This window comes from Cryptomeria japonica, chromosome 9 (genome assembly GCF_030272615.1).
Source record: "Cryptomeria japonica chromosome 9, Sugi_1.0, whole genome shotgun sequence".
Lineage (NCBI taxonomy): Eukaryota > Viridiplantae > Streptophyta > Pinopsida > Cupressales > Cupressaceae > Cryptomeria > Cryptomeria japonica.
The window spans coordinates 326,747,257-326,767,203 of NC_081413.1; positions in this window are offsets into that span (position 1 = coordinate 326,747,257).

Sequence of the window (19,947 nt, forward strand, 5' to 3'; positions counted from 1 at the left end):
ATGCAAGATGGATGAATAATTCAAGCAATAATAACCAATTCATGCAACAATGGATGCAAGCAATAATGAATGTAGAATGGATGCAAATAATCTAAAAAAGCACAATAATTTTCAATGACTCCAGAGCGAAATTAGTATGATAATAATCTCCAAGCATGTTCTCAAAAATCTCTAGGGTGAATTGGAATGAGAGCTAAAGACTGAATTTATAGAGAATCACAAGAGAAAAAACTCAATTTAAGATTAATTGAAATAATTGAGAAATCATGTTCAGTTAACCTTGAGATAGATTCCAATTATAGTTTAATTGAAATGCATTCAAATTAGAAGTCCAAATTGCATTGGAAAATAATAATAAATTAATTCCATGCATATCTGATAAAAATAGATAATTCTTTAATTTATTCAAGAAAAAGGTCTTTTTAATACAACTAAACTTCTTTTTCTGTTTTTGAAAAGCTTTAAGTTCCAATTTTAGAGAATAATTCAACAATTCAATTAAATTTCTTTTCTGATTTCAAGTTCTAAATTTAGAAAAAGAAATAATATCTCAAGTTTGATTTCTCTCTCAATTCAATTCATTTTTTGTTTTATTTTCAATTCAACTCTTTGTAATAAATTAATCCTTTTTGCATGATTGAATGGAAAATTTATTAATTAATTAAATATGCAAGGATATTCAATAAATTAAAATGGGATAATTGATCAAAATGATATTCTTGGAAATGATTTGATTAATTAAATAAATATTTAATTAATATTGAGTAGTTGATTTGCCATGTGATTTTTGATAATTAAAGAAATAATAATGTGCTCAAGATTAATTTAATTGCCTTTGGTTAGGACCTTGGTGATGTTGTCAAGATTAGGGGCCCATGGTTTAGATGACTAGGGTATTACAGTTTCTTACTTCTTCACCAAGATTTCTTATTCATCCTACTTCTACCCAACCTCAAAAGTATTCTTCGATCAACTTTCGTTCTAAATGAGTTTGGTTTAGTGTTAATATGAGGATAATTTTACTTCTATTAGCTCCATGTTCGCATTGTTATTTTAAGAGCATGCACATTATAAATGTGAATGCTATTTCCAATAATGGAATGTGCAAGTTCATTTGTTTTAGCACAATTAAATTATACAATTTTGGAGTTAAAATAAGTCATTCCAAATAACATATAATTAAATTGATTTAAAGATAATGGTTCATTTAGAGGTATATAAGGTGGGTATGTGCAGGATCATGGGGGTCCAAAAAGTGGCAATGGGGAAAAAAACGTGTTTTAAACTTTTCCAAACATGCCAAAATTCGCTTTGACTTTTTGGTTGGGTCGACCAAAATTTGAATTTGGTTTGGTAATACCAAACCAAATCGGATATTCGTTAATAATGAATATCCGATATTAACGGATATCTGATTTGTGATGTCACTATTGTGATGTCATGTTTTTTCAAATTAGATATTCATTTAAATTGGATATTCATTCTAGAAACCAAATCGGATATCCATTTTACTCAACATAAAAAGTATACTTTAGTAAAATGGGCATAACGTTTGCGTTTCTAATCGAAATTTCAATATTTTATAGGTGTTGGAAAGGTAATTCAGAGACCTATCAAATGAATAAGGTAATTTTATTATATTATATACCAAAAATTAATTATAATCATTTGAAGTTAATCCTTCATTTTTAAAACTTTAAATACTCACAAATTTTGCATACGAAGTCTCCTTTTTTTCTTCCTATCACCTCCTTTATCTATCACTTGTTGATCTATACTTCTATGATCTCTTCTTTCTCTACTTATCTCACTTCTTTTATCATCCCATCTAGATAAATAAATTCCCAAGTTACATCCATCTCTACATATATCTCCCTCTTTCTATTCCTATCTCTCCCTCTCCCACTCCATCCTTGTCACTCCTTATTTCTATATCTCTCTACTAATATCTCTTCTCTATATTTATCTCCCTCATATATCTTATCCTGCATATACATATTTATTACTTGTCTCTATCACCTCCTTTCTCTCTCTGTCTTGTCCCCTCTATCTCTATTTCCCTATAGATCTATCTTCATATATATTTATATCTCATTAGATCTCTGAATCTCACTTATTCACTCCATCTCTCCATCCATTTGTCTTACACTTTATCACTTTCTATCCATATCCATCTCTATCTCCATCTTCACATCTCCATCTCTTTCACTATCAATCTCTCTTTCTATAAATCCCTCTATCTTTATATATCTTCCTCTATACGTGTTTAATCTACCTCTCCCTCTCTTCCTCTATCGCCGTCTCTTTAAAGTATATTTCCATTTCTCTACCTTTATCTTTTTATTTACTCCCTCTTTATATATCTCTGGCTCCCCCCCTCCATCATTCTCTATAGCCCCTATATATATCTCTACATCTCCCTCTTTCTCTCTCCCTCTCTATCTATCCCTATCTATAATGTCTATTTCTATTTTTATCACTCTCTTTCACTATCTACATCTCTCTATCTATCAATAGTCCTCTTCCTTTATATCTCTCTATCTATTCCTTTTTTATCTCACTCTCTTTACCCCTCTCTACCTCTTTATATATTTATCTTTTTCTTTGCCTCTCACTTTCTCTATATCTATTCATCCCCCTCTCCCTTTATCTTCATTTTCATCTCTATCTTCCTCCCTCCTTTTCAATCTCTATATATGTTTACCTCTTTCTACCCATCCTTATCCTTCAATTTTTCTCACTCTATCTTCATAGTCCTTAATATCTATATCTCTATTTATGTATCTATCTCTTCTCTAAGTATGTCTATCTCTCTCTATTTCTCCTTCTATCTCTCCCTCTCTTTATCTCTTCATCACTCTTGACCCTTATATATATCCTTATTTGAATCTTTATCTTTATAAATCTCTATCTCTCCCTCTCTATATATGTATCTCTTCTACCTCTATTTATCCCTCTCCTCTCTCTTTATTTGTATCTCCCTGTCTATCTCTATTTTAATCTATGTAGAGATCTCTCTCCCTATTGGTAATGGATCTTGATCATATTCCTAATTTATATGTTTTGTGTTAGATATATTTGGATCTTAGTTCTTGATGAGGTGTGTGGAGTATCTTTTCCCTATGAATTTTATTTCTAAGGAGGAAGAGGGGGGGGGGGGAGATATGGGAGAGTGATAGAGACTATGAGAGGGAGAGATGGGAAGAGAAGTGGAGAGAGAGATAGGAAGAGACAAAGAGAAAGAGGGGGTAGGGGGAAGAGGGAAGTATCAACAAAGGGAGAGGGAAAGAGAGGTTAGAGAAAGAGAGGGTTATTTGGAGAGAGAGAGAGAGAGATGGGAATAATTAGGGTGTAGGAGGAGAGCATAGAGGGGCAAGTATCAAAAAAGGGAGAGGCAAAGAGAGGTTAGAGAAAAAGAGGGTTATTGTGTGGGAGACAAAATGTGAGAGAGAGAGAGAGAGAGAGAGAGAGAGAGAGAGAGAGAGAGAGAGAGAGAGAGAGAGAGAGAGAGAGAGAGAGAGAGAGAGAGGTTATTGTGTGGGAGACAAAATGTGAGAGAGAGAGAGAGAGGAGACATCCTAAGGGGTCATATGGTGTTCTAAAACATGTGTGCCCCCTTAGGACCCTATATGACCCCTAACAACACCATATGACCCCTTAAGACACCATATGACCCCTCAGGACATCATATGACCCCTTATAACATCCTACTACACAACATGACCCCTTATGACATCATATGAACCCTTACGACAATATGATGTCCTAATGGGTCATATGGTGTCTAAAGGGGTCATATGGTGTCCTAAGGGTTCATATGGTGTCCTAAGGGGTCATATGGTCTTCTAACACATGTGTAGCCCCTCAAGACCCCATATGACCCCTAACCACACCATATGACCCCTTAGGACACCATATGACCCCTCACAACATAATATGATCTCTTAGGACCATATGATATCCATATGGTGCCCTAAGGGTTCATATGGTGTTCTAACACATGTGTAGCCTCTTACGATCCCATATGACCCCTAACAACACCATATGACCCCTTAGGACACAATATGAAACCTTAGTACACCATATGACCCCTTAGGACAATATGATGTCCTAATGGGTCATATGGTGTTGAAACACATGTGTGGCCCCATAGGATCCCATATGACTTGTAATGACACCATATGACCTGTTAGGATATGATATGATCCCTTAGGATACCATATGAGAGGTAATTATGGGGAGGGGGAGAGGGGGTGAGGGAAGTATCAAGAGAGAGAGAGATGGGGGGTTAATTAAGGGGGAGGCGAGAGGGGGAGAATGGAAGAGTGAAGTATCAACAAAGATCTCAAGGGGGTGAGTGTTGTGAGAGAGAGGGTAATTGGGGTGAAGAGAGAATGAGAGAGAGTTGGGATAAAGTTAGAGGGAGAGATAGGTGTGAGAGATAGATGGTAATTGGGGAAGAGAGAATTATACATAGTTGGGGGTAATTAGAGGGTAGGAGGAGAGGGGGGATGGGAAATTATCAACAAAGGGAGAGAGGGAGAGATGAGGAGAGAGGTTCAAAGAGAGGTCTAGAGAGAAGGTGATTAAGGGGAGGGGAGAGGGGGGAGAGGGAAGTATCAAAAAGGGGGAGAGAGAGAATGAGGGAGTATCAACAAAGGAAGAGGGGGAGGAGATGGGGAGAGAGCCCCCTAATTACCCTCTCTCTCTATCTCTTTGTTAATACTTCCCTCTCCCCCTCACCCTCCCCCTAATTATCCTCTCTATATCACTCTCTTCACCTCTCTTCACATCTCTCCCTCTCTCCTATTGTTGATACTTAACCCCTCTCCCTCTCTTCTTATCCACTAATTACACCCAACTCTCTCACATTATTTATTCCCCTCAATTACCCTCTCTCTCACCTCTCTCCTATTAATTTATAGATACTTTCCTCTCCCCCTCTCCCCACCCCCTAATTACTCTCTATCTCTCTGTTCACCTATCTCCCTATCTCTCTTCTCTCTTTATTTATACTTTTTCCTCTCCCCCTCTCCTCCTACCCCTTAATAATCCCAAATTCTCCCTCTCATTCTCTCTTCACCCCAATCACCCCCACACACTCTCTCTCTCTTCACCTACCACATAATTACCTATAGCTCTCTCTTTCACACTCTCTCTTCCCTCCAATTACCCTCTCCTTATCACCTCTCTCCCCCTCTCCTTGTCCCCTCTGAAATTTGTAGCTAGAGATGGGAACGAACGAAATGCAGAGAGACTAGTCTAGATCTTAGGGAAGAGAGAGTGAGATAGAGGAGGAAGTGATGAAGAGGTAGACATATAAGTGTATATCTTGAAAGAATGAATGAGGTATTCAATGAGAGTTAGAGATATAGGTTTAGAAAGAGATGTATAAATATGGACAAAAGAGAGGGAGGAAGAAACAAACAGGTGGAGTGATAGGTTTAGGAGAGAGAGGTAGAGAAAGGAACAAAGAGAGATAACATGTTTTATCAAAATTTATTGAACTCAATAAAATTATTAAATTTTCTATTATTAATTACTTATTTAGTGTTTCAATTATTTTGAGATGATTGTTACAAAAATTCATGAAATATGAAATTCATATGAAAAAGTTGTGAACTTTTGATGTTTTAAAAATCAAGGATGAATTTAAATAAATTATAATTTTTTTAAAATAAAATATTAAAAAAATACCTACTCCATATTGTAGAGCTCTAAATTACCTTTCCAACGCCTGTAAAAAATCAAAATTTCAATATGAAATGCAAAAGTTATGCCCAATTTACTAAAATATGTTTCTTTATTTTTTCAAAACGGATATCCGATTTTAAAACACATAATTTTTTCCCTCCATTTTTGGCTCGGGAATGCTTTGGGATTTGGCTTGGAAGTGACAAGCCTAGAAAGTGAACTGAAAAAATATGTTTTTTAGTATTCCTTGATTTTCCACACTTTACACTGGTGGTTGACGACTTTTTTTATAACCAAAATTGATAAAATGAAAAAGGGTTTTTTAAGGACGTTCTCAACTTTCCAACAATATAAGGCTTGTCTTATTTTGACTTTAATAAATAATTATTATTTATTTTCTAATTGAATTCTAACAAAAGTCCTGATTGATAGACTGATTGAAAAACACTCATAACTTTCAAACGGTATAACATTTTTTGAATCTGAAATATGCGCCACATCCTATGCTTCATCTACTATAGGAAAAAAAATAAAATTGAATTTCATAAGGTTTTGACCAAGTTAAGGTGGTTAGACATAGGAGTTTCTGAATTTCTGAAAAGCTGTAGTAAAAAAATCATAAATAATTATTTACTTTATAAAAAATTATAAAAAAATATGTGTCACATCGAAACATGAGTCTAATACTTATATTATAAATATTATAAAAATATATGATGATTTGATTGTGATTAAATGCTTAGACATATTCCTACTTCTTATCTTTTTCCTGAAATTTTAGTACCACTGCATTGAAATTTGAAATTTTCATCAAATAAGATTTTTTTTTCCAAAAAACAACTAGTAGCTTAGAAACTACATTTAATTTTCTATAGATTCTCTTCTTATTTAAAATAATGTTCATAACTTATTCAAATTTTCATGTCAAGTTGCATAACTCTGATTTTCTGAAATTTCATTGCCACTTGAGGGCCTGTTTTGGCACACCATGATCCTGCACATACCAAGGTCAGCAAATAAATGTAGAGAATCTCACAAATATTACATTACAAGGGAAATATAGCAAGTTATTTAGCTTATTTTTTAGTTCAAGGAATATAGAGGATCAACATTAATATTGATCTTGATTACTTTGAGTCCAAAGGGAAAAAAATAATGTAGTGTCATTGATTCTTTCCTCATGAATCCTTTTAAGGCTTTTCCATCTTCACCCTCACCTTCCTTAGAGCTAACACCAACTCTTGTTTGACTCAATAAATTTATTGGAAGTTGGAGGAAATGGAGGTAGAAGGTATTTTGGGCAAAGCACAAACCTATGTCACACTTTTATAAAGGAACCAATCAACACAACTAAAACTATTTAACTTCGATCGCATAAAAGTGACATTTCTAAATTGAATTTTGAAATGATGTAAATTGATCAAATGTAGAAATATTAATGAAATTTAGGTTTGTTATTTTTTAATTTTTTTTGAAAAAAAATTGATATTTTTTAATAGATTCAAAGATAGATTTTTCATTGCTGAAAAATGTTGAAAATTAGGGGTTCTAGTTGGTGTCACCAAAAAAAAAAGAAAAAAGACTTTATTTTTTCTGATTTTTTTTTCAAATAGAGAACATATATATGTAGTGTTACAAAAATAAAAAATATTTTTGATTTATATTTTTCTCGTTATAATATTTTGAAGTCTAAAATAGCTAAATTTGATAGTTTTCATTCGGCATCACCTTTTGACTACTAGATTTATCATTAACCCCCCACCCAAAAACAAAAAACAAAAACCTTTTCAAGGAGATTCTCTCATCTAGTGAAAAAAAATAAAAATTCTAATAGCATTTAATTTTTTTTTTAAATTTCTAATCAGCCTCTTTTTTAACTTTAAAAATCTACTCGCAATGTTTCATTAATAAAAAATATTAAAATTAATCAAAATACTAAAAAAATTATATGTCTAGATTCACGACTTCAAGATCTACAAAAGGGTATTTTTTGATTTTTGTAATATAATATTCTGCTTGAAAAAAAATTGAGTAGAAGTGAGAAGTTTCATAAATATAGAGTTTTTTACCTTTTTTGTGCCACATCACATGACACATAGGCTAGTTCGGCCGGACTAACCTTAGTTTTAACAATAAAAAAAATAATTTTTTTTAATGGAAGCATTTTAACTAAGGGAGTCCGACTGAACTCAATCTGACTGAACTTCCAGCTCCATTTCGACACCACATGGTGCCACGTGACCCGAGGTAGTTCGGTTAGACAACCCTCAGTTGGCCCAAAGTATGACACAAGTCCATGCTTTTGCCCTTTTATCATCTTAAGCTAGATTATCTCTCAAGGATGATCCATTGCATGAGAAACACCTTTTTTATTTGCATCCTTTAGATAAGGGGCGCTTGACTTTTCTTGTAGATGCACTTGGTGTATCTACATTTGGGGGTGATCCCCACAATACTAGGTTACACTTTTTGTTACATCTTCATTTTTGTTGAAATCATACATTTTAAAAAAAAATATTAATTTAAGCTTTAAGAGGTCTCATTTGAAATAATTAATTGAGCAGAGTTAGATCAAAGGTTCTTAGATCAAAATTTCTTGGATAGAACCTCTCTACTTCTAAATCATACCTGCAATGGAGTCTCCTTCACACCTATCAAAATGCTGATAAAAATCACTTTTACATTAGATTTTGGGGGATCAAATGAATTCATTTAGAAGTTTTGTTTTTTTAAGTATTTAGTCCTTATTATAAGCCTTCCAAATAGTATAGTTTTTAATATATTTATGTTTTATCTCTTATGAATGTAGTATTTTCATCGAACATTAAGGATTGTGTTTCACACATGTGGAAAAATTGAAAAATAGAGAAAAAATTGTGAAAAATATATTTTCCCTAAGTATTGATATCCCCATTTCAACACAAAAAGAAGAAGTTAATTCAAATGCATACAAAAAAAGTTATGCATTACAGACACCTCTGTCCAAATTACAATTACTCTGTCTTAAAAAATTAACTAAAAAATATATATTGAACAACAAAAAAACAAAAAAATCCATTCACTAGATATTGGTGTGACAATTCTATATTTCAAAAATTAGAAAATCCTTCTTGCTATAAAAGATTTTATGCATTACCAAATAAATGCAACTTCTGAAAAAATGTTGATTATTGTAAATATTGAGTAATTAAAAGTTACATAACAACATGGACAATTAATTTCTAATTATTCTTAAAAATATATATTTAGAATCTATATGAAAAATCTCAGAAATTAGTAGTTTACTTCATCTTCAAATTCTTAATGGTTTAGCTGCTATAGGTTTTAGAAAGTAAAGATTTGATGCAAAATGTTGATTTCAATGTCATGTTTAGCAAAAAAGTGTAATCCAGTATTATGGGATCACCCTTGGTTGACTTTCTTTTGTGTAGTAGAGGATAATTTGGTTGATGTTCATTTCTATACTATCATAATTTGTATCCTTTTACAATTTCACACTAATTTTGGGCCCACTTTAGTGGTTATGCCTCATGATTCCAATTTATTCCTAATTGTTCTCAGTTTCAAGATCATTTCAAGAGGGTAAGTGTGATCCCTTACTTAGAGACCTTTTTTTAGCCTAAAATGTGAGGAATAGGGTACCTAACGCCCCTGTCCTCCTATACAAGGGCACCTAGCACCCATGTCCATGCATTTTGGCCCCAAGTTTGAAATCATAATGTGTTGGAGTAATTAGGACATTATATCTCTAATAATTTATTTAATCAAGTCTTTTATTTATTTTATTCACTTAAGCTAAACTTAGGTCCTTTTTCCTTTAATTAAAATAGGGTAATAATGTTGACTTGGTGGTTAGCACCTCTTGCGGGTTCGTGACATGGCTTCCTCTCACCTCACATGGATCCTTGTCTCTGGCTGCTCTCCTGTTCACTGATAGCTTGATCTTTTGGTGTAATGGCAATAATGATTCCAACAAATGGTATCAGAGCGTTGGGTTATGGGTTTGAATCCCAAGAGGTCCCCTTCATTCTGTCGGTGCGGAACCCTCTATCGGTGTTGAGGGGGGATTGTTGACTTGGTGGTCAGCACCTCCTGTGAGTTTGTGACATGGATTCCTCCTGCCTCTCGTGGATCCTTGTCTCTGGTCGGTCTCCTGTTCACTGATAATTCGAGCTTTTGGTGTAACGGCAGCGGTGATTCCAATAAATAATAGCTTAATTTGACTCATTCAGTGACACTTGGCACTAGCTACTTTGAGATCTTGCACTAGGGTTTTGCATCTAGTGTTTCATTCATCCTTTCAAAAGGATTCATTCATTCATCATAGCATATCTTTTTGTGTCAATCAATACAAAATTTCAAATTATCTTGGGAAAATTATTCTTGTTTGATCTCTTTTGTGTGATAGGTGTTTTTCTTGTAGATGATTATTGGATTATGGAGTTCAATCATAAACTTCTACATAGTATTAGAGCAGATTTGCTAAGTTCTTATCCATATTCTCGAGTGATCTAGGCTTGAGTGATTTTTATGTTCACTTTGGGCTTAAATGAAAGTTTCTATCATGTTTGAAACATCCAAAACCTCTGGATTGGTTGTTATTTCATCAAAAAATGAGTACCGACTAAGGGCACAAATTGAGGCAAAATACAAGGCTAAACAAAAAAATTTGGGCAATTTGGAAGGAAATGGATGTGACCATCAATGCTCAAAACACCCAAAACCTCAAGATCACTTATCCAAATGTTGAAATTTGAGATTAGAAAAAACTTTGGTGATTTTTGAAGGGCATGTTTTTCCATGCAACTATGGATTCGTACTTGCACCTATGTCAGATTTTTTTTCAAAAAAATATATTGTGCAAAAAAATTTTATATTTTCAAAAGTTTTTTTGATTGCAATTTAAAAAAGAAAATCCAATTAAGGTAGGTTTGTCATACCCATGACCTACAATACATGCAAGGTACAATTCATACCCATAAGTACCCCACATGCACATGTCATCTCAAGAGAATATTCGCTTGGGATATTTTTGCCTCTTCTTTTTATACTATTTTTATTTAAAAGAGCATAATATCCCTTTTAAATGCATATTCTTGTAAAATCTATTCAAGGGAAGAATATTATTTTTTGGGAAATATTTCCCTACTAACATCAACACCCAGTGGGCCCCCATGCAACCAAGGGCTGGGTTTTTTAGCCCTGAGTTGCTTTTGCAAACCTTTTTGGAGCAGTTTCAATAAATCAAGTATAACTTTGGTGTATGAACTTCATTATTTGTAAATGAGATATTATTAGAAAGATGGCTATGATGCCAATCTAGTGGTGATAGTATTTTTTATAGATAACACTCTAATGTTTTGAACCATTTCTATGAAGTTAGATCTTCCTTTTGCACTTATGAGGCCATATCTTACACATTCAGACTCTTTCTTTTTTAATCAAGTAGGCGTTGAAAATTTGGTGGAGTCCTCAACGTAGATCTCAAGTCCACTTGTCTAGAATATTCATCAAGTAATCAAACATCTAAGAGGTTCATTAATTCCTACTGCCCATAACAAGTGTCAAGTTTTAGCTTCATGGTAAAATGCCAAAACATGTGGCACAACCTCCTTACAAGAAGACAAGAAAGGAGTTATGAAAGGTGGCACATAAGGCCAAAAGAGGGTGAGAAACACAACTACCCCATAACCCACTTAGGAAATGATAAAATAGTGGTTATGTGGCATGACACAACAAGCCAAAAGAAGATGTGTAACTCAACTACCCATGTGAGGGAGAGAGTTACACATGTACCTGAAGTATTTCACCATGTGTCCTCATATCAACTACTCCTAATAACCTAAGAAATCTTAAATAACATGTCTAGGAAAAATAAATATCCCCTAATATAAGGAAAAATAAAAACCTACACTAATACCCCCCTTAAGCGTAGCTTAGATGGATGAATAGATGGATCTCGACAAATGAGGCCATGTTGGGTACATGTGTACATAGAGATCTTCTCCAAAAGAAGGTCTCCATAAGAAGAATAGCCCCCCCCCCCCCTATATATATATATATATATATATATATATATATATATATATATAGAGAGAGAGAGAGAGAGAGAGAGAGAGAGAGATGATCCCCTCCTAGAGTAGAGAGAGAATGAAGGACTAAGATGTCCCTCCTAAAGTAGAAACCTATTGCATCCCAAGAAAATATTAGAAATGAAGGAACTTTATTTTGATGAAGGGTTTGGTGAAGATGCCCACAATATGTTCCAATGTATAACAATACTTAAGATCAATGATGCATTCCTAAATCAGCTCCCAAATATAATGCATATGTATCTCAATGTGTTTCATCCTCTGGTGAGAAACTCAATTTCTTGATATTTGTATAGCACTCTAATTATCACAAAAGATGATTGTGGGTTTTATAATTATAATACCAAACTTAGTGAGAATATTCTAAAGCCAAATAGCCTCAATGGTGGCATTAATCCCCCCTCAATACTCATCCTCTCTCAATGAAAGAGCGAATACAGTCTACTTCTTGCTTGACCAACAAGCTGAACCAAAACCAAGTGAGAAGAAATAGTCTAAAGTAAACTTGTGAACCTGAGAATCACCTACCCAATCTTAGCCTATATATCCCACCAAGTCAATATCCATGCCTACTACATATGAAATTCCATAATTGTTAGTACTTTGAATGTAGTGGAGGATCCACTTAGCTACTTTCCAATGCAACTCATGTAACTCTTGCATGAATTAATAGAACATGACCACAACATATGAAGTGTTAGGTCTTGTATGAGTCAAATAGATGACTTGCAACAAGTTGTCGATGTCATCAACCAAGGGTGAAGAGAATTTAGTCTCAATTTTGACCCCTAACAAAAATGGAGTCGATGTAGGCTTACAATCAGCCATACAAAATCTAGAGAGCATGTCAAGTGCATACTTGTGTTATCCAAGAAAGATATTTGAATATGACTGAGTAATCTCAATCCCTAAGAATTAGTGCAAAAGACCCAAGTTTGACGTCATAAATCTATCATGCAGAGTAGTTTTCACTGCCTTGATGGTGGATGAGGGACTTCATGTGATCAACAAGTTATCAACATAGAGAAACTGAAATGTGAGTGTCATCTTTTTTGTAAAATGTATATGTTTGGATCAGAATGGCATCTAGTGAAACCAATATTCAAAAGGAATGAGTCCATCTTGGCATACTAAGCTCGAGGATTCTTTTTGAGGCCATGGAGAGAGTTTCAAAGTTAACACATAGGTGAAGCTTTAGAATAAACCTTTGTGGTTTCTCTATGTATATTTCCTCCCAAATGTCATCATGAGTAAAGGCACTCTTCACATCCATATGATGAACTTCCCAACATTGGGTTATAGCTATAGAAAATAAAGTCAAATAGAATTCATCTTAGCAACTGGTGCAAAAGTTTTAAAGTAGTCAATCCCTAAAATTTGGAAGAATCATTTTTCTACTAAGTGAGCCTTATACTTATCAATCCATCCATCTTAGAAAAATTTTGTTCAATAGATCCACTTATATCAAACAAGTTATCTTCCCTTAGGAAGAGGTACTAAATCCCATGTGTGATTGCTTCCCAAGGAATTGAACTCTTCGTACATTGTAACATCCCACTTGGGAATGCCTAAAGCATCTCTAAAGGACTATAGATAAGAAGATAAAGTAATGAAGATAAGTGGAGTTTTCTAAAACTATGACCTTCTTCTTATAGTATTTGATGTATCACTAAGCCAATCACTTCCTGACTCAAATGTTTGTCAAACCCAAAGAGGAACTAAAAATGGATAGTTTGAGGGAGAATCATCAACCTTTGAATGATGACTATGAGAGGAATGTGAATCCTCATCATTACCATCACCATTTGAAGTAGAGGAAGAACACTCCTCATCAATATTAGGAGGATTAAGATCCTCTAAAGAACTGTCATCATGATGCAATGTCTCCAATGTGACGGTGTATGGATAAGTAGCATGAGAAGACCTCTCCTCAAAATGAACAACTCATGAGTGGTGGGAGGGAGAAATCTATACCCTTTGACATTTTTTGGATAGAAAAAAAATATGCAAGGCTTTCTTTAGAAATCTATAGCCTTACATTTTTCTGCTAGAATATGGGCCCATGCAAGAGAACCAAACACTCTAAAGTGTTTAACTGTGGGTTTTCAACTAACCTAGTCTTTAAAAGGAGTTACCTCCTCCATAAATTTGTGAGAAACTTTAATATAGATGTAGAAAACACAATTGATGGCCTATGCCTAGTAATAAGGTGTCAAATACTTGGAGTGAATCATACAATTGGCCATCTCCTTCAAGGAACTATTCTCGTGTTTTGTAACACTATTTCGTTGAAGATTGCATGGAATTGTGTGTTGCATGTTGATGCCATCTAAAGAACAAAATTGTTCAAATTAATTGTTAACATATTCACCCCCATTATTTGTACGTACAATCTTGATGAACTTCCCAAATTGTTTCTCTACAAAAGTTTTGAAATCTATAAATTTCTATAAGACCTCATTTTTTTTTTTTAGAAAGTAAACCGATCTATATCTAGAAGGTCATCAATAAATTCCAAGACACATCTAGCCCTATTAAAAAATGGTTGTGGAAATGGTCCTACCAAACATCACTATGTGTAGTGTCATAAATTCTACACCCTTAATTAGGTTTCCCAATTCCATGCTTAGTTAGCACTCACCTTAGTATATCCCATTATACTATACATTATAGGACTTAGGCATTTAATTAGTAATTTAATTAAATCTAAGTCCTTTCTAATTAGTTCACATTCTATGAATTGGGCCCTTGATCTTAGGTGTGCCCCTTTTATTATTTCATCTTGATTTAATCTTCATCCTACCTCAATTTCAACTCTCAAAACATATTTTGCATATCTATGAATTATGGTTTGATCCACTAAGATGGAATTTGAAGTAGAACCCCCTTATCTTGCATCCCTAGAATTCAGAAAAATGATGATAGGACCAAGTCAATGGGAGCTACTTGTTCTTGCACTATTTTCCCCAAATTTCAAGATGATTATTTGGCGGTCCTATCTCATTCAAATCCCACTCAATGTGAAAATATATCAAATCTAGGTCAACTTTTTATCAAATTCAAATTTAGAGTTTCATTAATAAGGAAAGTCTTTTCATCATTTGAAAATCTAATCTAGCATTCAAGTTGGAGATCCTTATGAAGTGAAAGTGTTACTTTTAGGTGAAGTCTTAAATCTACAAATTCATCAATTATGAAGTCTTCATCAACATCTTTTCAACCATGGAAGCTTCAAGAGACATTAGAGGATGATAAGAGAATCACTGACTGATGATTGGCTTTCACCTCTTCCTAAAGGTTTGGGTATGATTTTGTTGTTCTTGTGTTTCTCCATTAAGATTTAGATCTATCTCATATTCATTTTTATATTTACATCATTGATTTATATTTGTGTCCTAATTGTGATCTAAAGCATTTTCAATACAATCATTTAGGGTTTACTCTAACACATTTGAGTAGAACTCTAGTTTTCATTTTAGACCTTTTAGCTCGTATCAATCTTAGTCAAACACTTAAGATTAAAGAGCACACACTTTTCTAATTACAATACTGGTTATTTGTGGAGGTGAAAATTACCAAAAGAGGGGGATGCCCAAGGAAAACCCCTATTTAGCCACCACCACACCATTTTCTATCTTGTAGGTGCAACTACAGGTACTAAATAGAGCTAGAAGACCTTGAAAAGCATTAGGATGTTGGTACAGGCTTAGTCCCAGAATCTAAACCTAGGTTTTAGGGACCAGGGTGATGGGGGTGCCCTTTTCCCAGGACCAAGGCATTGGGGATGCCCTGTTCCTCAAAATTTTGCATCAATTTTTAGGGGTCACACTCAAATAGTCTCAAGATCCAAACCCTTTGACAATAACTCAACCTCAAAAGACCAAGGCATTGTAGGTGCCTTGGTCTTACCAGATCAGCATCAGATTTCAGTTACAAGTGCATAATCAGATTCTCATCCTAATTTTGTGTTTGTTACTCTAATTCTATATTTTTATCAGTTTTTTATAGTAGCTTCAACATTTTCCTTAATACTTTGATCATAGTTTTGTATTCTCCCAACATTATCTCCATAGTATATTTACTTCCATAGCAGTGAAGAAATAAAAACCCTAGAAGTATCATTTGACTCTCTTTCACAAGAGTTAGTCAAATATGATCACTCCTCTAGGTGATTTCATATTTCAATGTTAGTGTGAAATTGGATCTTGGTCCTAGTGTTACTTGGTTCTATTTTAACATCCTACATTTTGGTGAACCCAACCATGTCACATTGCATGGTTCTTTCATGACAAAATCATAAAAAAATCTTGTTTTTGTAATGTGTGTTTATATTTGTATGCATTTTTCATTTCAAAAGTTATTTTTTCTTTTCGAACAATGTCAGTTTTTTTCTTGGAAGACTTTCGTACCTATGATAATCCTTTTTCTTATGAAGATTATTCTTTTAGTAAGGAAGAAATTGATGAGGTTCTTAATGGATTTCTTTATCCTAATACTTCTAAACAAACCTTTTGCCAAATATTAATCAACATAGTTCCTATGTCATTTCGTAGTGATGACCTGGATAAGTTGGATGACCCTTCTAATGAAGCCATCTGTATCAAGCCATCCTCTAAATATAATAAAATAGTGACATATGAGAATCCTATTTATGATGATTTACCTCCTATCCAATCCAATATTCAACCATTTAGTAGTGATTATTATGCTATGTTATATGATGTTCTTGATGAATTCATATCTACTAAAACTTCCTCAAACAATCCTAAAACATCTATGTCTAAATTATTGATCAATATGATAAATGTGAATGGATATGAACAAAATTTCCAAACACCTAATAAGCCTCTAATTTTTGTTCAGGGTGGTAACTTACTCCTCAAACTTCTCAACCTCTTAATAAACAAATTATTGTGGTTATGGTGGTTATAATAATGATACTTTTTACACTCCTAATAAACCAGTTATTACTGTGCAAGGAGGTTATGCCACCAGAAGTCCTTATAAATATTCCAAAAAAATCACCCGAGAGAGTTACAATGTGATTTCCCACACATATAATATGAGGAACAATAGGCAACCTAATCTTCCTCGAGTTATCCCTTCTTCTCTTCTTCTTAACTAATACTTCTACCAACACCTTGTTTGTCACAACAACTTAAAGCCACTCTTGCCAAGATATCTCTTTGGGTTATGATTCAAACTTCATCTACACATCATGGAATATTACAAGATGCTTTAAATAACTTAGATGTTCCACCTATGGTGACACCTAATAATATGACTTCTTTGACTATTTTTATGAAAGCACCTAAACCTCAAATTGTATTATCTCAAGATGAGTTACCGCCTAAGGAACATCATATTTATAATAACAAAGTGATATGATTTAGAACTCTCAAATCCCAAACTCAACACATATGTATCAAATTTTTGGTACCACATCCTAAGACTCTATTTAATGCCACACAAAGATTTCTTCAATTTACAAACCAAATTACTTTTACCTTTTACCACATAGTTCTCTAGTTGTGTCATATAAATATCCTCCTCCAAATCACCATGAAGGAAAGTAGTTTTTGCATCCATTTTCTCAACCTCTAAATCATAAGTAGCGGTAATAGAAAGAAAAAATCTAAAAGATGTCATTTTTGCAATAGGAGAAAATATCTCACCATAATCAACACACTCAACTTGAGAGTATCTTTTCACAACCAACCTTTATTTATACTTTTCAATACCTCCATCTAAACTAATCCTTTTCTTGAACACCCATTTGCAACCAATAGGTTTATGTCCTTTAGGCAATGGTACAATATCCCATGTATCATTCTTTTTCAAAGCTGCCAATTCTTCTTCCATAGTTCTAACCTTTCAGGATTTTGCATCATTCACATCTAATGCCTCTTCTATAGTCTAGGTTCATCCACATTAGAATTAAAAGAAAAATTACATCTTCCATCATTAGGTGAATACCTTTCAAGCGGTTGTCTATGTCTTGTAGACCTTTAAACACAATGAGATGGAGGTTATTCCTCCTCTTCTAAAGAGCTAGAGCTAGATGAGCTCTCCTCAACCTCTTGCCTATCTAGGGGTCTCGATTCAACTCTTTCATGTGTAGAAGTAAATTTAATCACATCTTCCTATTTAGTTTTTTTTTCATGAATGTAATAGAAGGAGGCTCAATTTCTCTAAAAAAATCGCTTCTACTATGTATTACCTTCTATGCAACATGGTCCCAAAGCTTGTATCCTTTCACACCATAATTGTATCTGGTGAAGATACATTTCATAGCCTTATTCTCCAACTTTGTTTTCTTGTCCTTTATCACATGGGCATATGCCTTGCAACCAAAAACTCTAAGATGTCTCAATGAATGCTTATGTAGCTAGACAGGTTGCACTTTGACTATCTTAATAAACTATCATTGAACCTTATTTTATTCCAATATTTGAACACAATCTCTTAAGAAAAATGGATTATTTACAAGAGTGAGTAACTTCCATATAATTTTCTTCAATAGTGGACAAAGAAACCACAACTTTTTGCTTACTCATCCAAATAATTGCACCACCAAATAAAGTAAACACATAAGCACTAGTAGATCTTTTGCTATCAATATCACCTAACCAGTCTAAATGCACATAACCATGAATATTAAAGGAAATTATGTCTCCTACCAAATTACTATGATAACACAAAGAATACTCTAAGGTACCATTAAAAGAAGACTCTTTTAGTTGCATCCTAATAAACTCTACCAAGATTAGACATATATCTAGAGAGAAATCCCACTGCTTGGGCAATGTCTAGTCTAGTGCAGACCATAGCATACATCCTAGGAATAGGGTTACTCCTACAAGCCTGGAAAAGACAAGGATAGGGTACACATAGTGCTTGATCCTTCAAATACATAAAAGCACATAGAAATAACCATTCAAATCTCTCCAAGTCTAGGCCACAACATAATAACTCTCACCAACTATCATTGCAACTTAGGTAAGGAAAAGCCACATGATCCAAAAGAGCATCAACAATCCACAAAATCCTACTCCATAATTGCCACAAGTGCTAGGAAAATCCATCTATCCACCCACTCAACCAAGAATGGCATAAAAGCTAGTAACTTTACCTCGACATGAGGCAACAAGGTATTAAATCATAACTGTTATGGAGTCTCCTAAGAGAAAGGTACTAAACTTCTAGAGATATAACCCAAAATTTAGGGAAAAACATTATTCCAAAAGACTAGAAAGCACCACCATACTCATCCAGATCATGCCTCACATCCAAAAAAAATATGTCTTTCTCAAACAATACTCTATAATAGTGAGGCTTTCCTCTGAACACTTGCTCCTCTTTGAGAGCTAGAGGCAACCTAGGGGTTCTTAGAGGCATGAATACAAAAACATACCTCTCTCAAGTAGGAGCACCCACAATAAGGAGGCTCAAAAATCCCAAACTTCACAAGAAAGGACACACTGGACACTAGGCATAGAAGCAAAACATGATTTATTTGTCACTGGAAGCTCAACTATAACCAAACAAGGGTTAAATCACCCAAACATAATCATGAAATCATAATAGACAAGGTGTTGGAGAATATTCATAGGTTTCATCATCACACACTCACAACAAGAGACAAACATAGGATAAGGAATTCCTCACCCATGAACTGCATACTCTTCCATTTTTAAGTTAGGAACATCTCAAAATTGCTAAGGAGAACTTATTCAACCACATGATCAACTTTAATAGGTAGCCAATCAACTTAATTGATATATTCTTTATCTTAGAATGCAACACCGAATTCTTATAAATATTGATAACACTAGAGTTATCACAATATATAACAACAGGCTCATTATAAACAACTCTAATATCCTTTCACATCCACTTCATCCAAATAAGAAGTCCACCAATAATATATCTATACAGGGTCTGTTTAGCCTTCAGAGATTCATCATCTTTTGTCATCTTGCATCTAGTCACCATAGGAGCTCCAATAGGTTTGGAATCATCTAGCTCAAACTTCTTCTACAATTCCTTCACATACTTAGATTGAGATATAAAAATGCCTTTGTCAATCTGTGTAATTTGCAATCCCAAAAAGAATTTCATATTACCTATCAGACATCTCAAATTCTTTTTTCATATCATC